Genomic DNA, 2,873 nt, shown 5'->3' with positions numbered 1-2,873 from the left:
AATAATACTTTAAAAGCCTGGCCAAATAAATGAGGGCTATCCCGAAACCCTTGGGGCAAGATCGTCCATGTTACTTGACATGGACTTGATTTCCCAGAGAGTGTCCATTCAAAAGCAAAAATAAATTGTGAGTCTCTGTGAAGAGGTATACAGAAAAAAATATCTTTGAGGTCCAGGGTAGAAAACCATTGGGTATCCCTAGGGATCTGAGTGAGTATAGTATATGGGTTAGGGATTATGGGGTGTGTTGGAATAACAGCTTCATCAACAGCCCTGAGATCTTGAACCATTTAGTACTCTCCATTAGGCTTTTTTATGGGAAGGATAGGGGTATTACATGGGGATTGACAAGGGACAAAGATTTTATACTTAAGGAATTTTTCAATTAATGGTTATAGTCCTTCCCAGGCCTAGGGCTTAATTGGATTTTGATGGAGATGGGGGAACACATTAGGGTCCTGGAGGTGAATGACTGCTGGGGTGGCATGAGTAGCTAGCCCAGGAATTCCCTGATCCCAATCATTGACTCAACTGTCTCCCACACTTCTGGGGGAACATAGGGAGGTCTGGTGAACAGAGGGAAAAGGGAGATGGGAGGCTTAACCAGAGAAAATTGGCTCCCCAATTTCACCATCAGGTCCCTTCCCAACAAGGGGGTGGGGCAAGAGGAGATGATAAGGAAGGAGTGTTCACGCAACAGAACCTCAAATAGGCAGGGAAGGAGGTATGTCTTGTGACATCCCTTAGTTTTCCCTTGGATGCCTATGACCTGATAGGTAGAGAGGAGAGTAGGGCCAGATGGTTAAAACAGAGAAAGTAGCCCCCATATCTATTATAAATCAGATAACCTTACCTTCGACCTTGATTTTTGCCCAGGGTTCAGAGAGAGAGATGGAGAAAGTGGGAGCACTGTCAAGCTCCAGGCCCTCCTATCATTCCAAGTTTTGAGAATATTGGAGGACAGGGTACTGGGAGGTGACTCTACTACTTTTCCAACCTCAGAAACAATCCTTCCTCCAATGTCCTTCCTGGTTACATGTTGGGCATGGTCCTGGAGGCATTGGTCCTAGGGGCTTCCTTGGGGGGGCAGACCCTAGAGGGGCACTCCTTGGACCAGTGGCCTTCCTTGTGGCATCAAAAGCAGGTTTCTCCACTGCCCAAGTTGCCAGGAGCGCCCTCAGATCTTTTCCTGGCCATGGCAGCAGCCAAGAATTGAGCATGTTCTCTGTCTCTAGCCCTTTCCCTTCTTTCTCTTTCTTTTGCTGCCACTAGGTCTCTGTTGTTAAAAACTCAAAAAGCCATGTCCAGTAATTGTGCCTGAGGTGTTTGAGGTCCCATTGCCAATTTCTGCAGTTTTCTCCTAATATCTGGGGCAGACTAATTAATGAAATACATGCTAAGGATTGCTGCTCCTTCTATAGAGTCAGGATCTAAATTCATATACTTCTTAATAGCTTCTACTAGCCTATCTTGGAAGAGAGCAGAGTTTTCCTTTTCTCCCTGAGTAATTTTCTTAATTTTCTGAAAATTTATTTGCTTTCAAAATGCCATTCTTAGGCCTTCTAACAGGCAAATTACCATATGGTCTCTGTTTTCCCCATCCTCACTCTTCTGGTAGTCCCATCTAGGGTCACTAGTTGGAACAGCAGCTGTTCCTGGGGGATATTTTGCGGGATTACTGCTAGCCAAATGCTCCCCAAATTTTGGGGCTTATTCCCAGATTCTCCTTTTCTCCTCAGTGGTACAACAGGTGGAGAAAAGGATATGCAAATCACCCCAAGAAAGCTCTAATGGTAAAGACACACATCCTGAAAGCCCTCAGTAAACTTAGTGGGATCTTCTGAGTATTGCCCCAGTTTCTCTTTAACCTGATTGAGATCCAAAGTGGAGAACAGAACTTGCACCCTAATTGTCCCACTAGGTGAGGTAGCTACTAACCTTAGAGGAAAAAGTCCTGAAGGTGCTGTGGGAAGGGGAGGGGTTGGGAAGGGAGAGAGGAAGTCCCACTCTTTGTGAGCAAGGGACTGGGGAGTGCTGGCTGAGCTGGGTTGCACTGCAAGGTGGGGGGGGTTGAGGAGAGGATACTATAGAGACTGACTGGGGGCGGGACCCATGACCAGAACCTGGGCAGGAGTTGCCATGGGGTAGGAAATGCAAAGCAGGAGATGTAGAAGGCGAACAAGGTGCATAACAAGGTGGGGTGGGCTAGAGGAAAAGGGAAGGAAAACCAAGGAAAAGAAGGGGTGGCCAACGGGAGGCATGGGAAACGGAGTAGGGGGGCCGGCCAGGGAGAATGGAGATTATCAAGAGGGGACAAGGGAGAATGGGGAGCAGCAGGGGGAGTTGGGGGATAATGGGGAGCAGAAGGAGGGGCCAGGGGAAAATAGAGTGGGGATGGGAGTTGAGGAGGTGGTGTGAACAGAGGCTGGAAAAAGGCGGGGATACAGCCTGGGGGCCATAAGAAGAGGTTTATCCAAGAGGTCTAGTTGACCCCCATTCCCCTTCTGATTTGTTTATATTATGATTTTTTATATCTAGGGCATACATCCATTCAGTCAAAATTTCCTATGGTTCGGGAAGAGGGTTAATGGATAGGGACGGGCCAATTGAAGAAAGCAGTACTTCTGCATATGTTCTTTATACCACACTTCAGTAACAGAGAAGTGATCCTCTAGCCAAGAGCACAGAAGAGGGACATTAGATCAAGTTGGCTGACTGACACTTGGGGCTCCAAGAAGATAATATATTCAATGGACATAATTGGAGGAGATGGGGGGGGGGATGGAAATGAGGGGAGAAAGGTCAGTGACCATCCTTGGAAGATGTGTGTGTGTGTGTGTGTGTGTGTGTGTGTGTGTGTGTGTGTGTGTGTG

This window comes from Vombatus ursinus, unplaced genomic scaffold (assembly GCF_900497805.2).
Source record: "Vombatus ursinus unplaced genomic scaffold, bare-nosed wombat genome assembly UNPS02008996.1, whole genome shotgun sequence".
Taxonomy (NCBI): Eukaryota; Metazoa; Chordata; class Mammalia; order Diprotodontia; family Vombatidae; genus Vombatus; species Vombatus ursinus.
The sequence above is the reverse complement of the archived record's forward strand: the minus strand, read 5'-3'. Positions refer to the sequence as shown.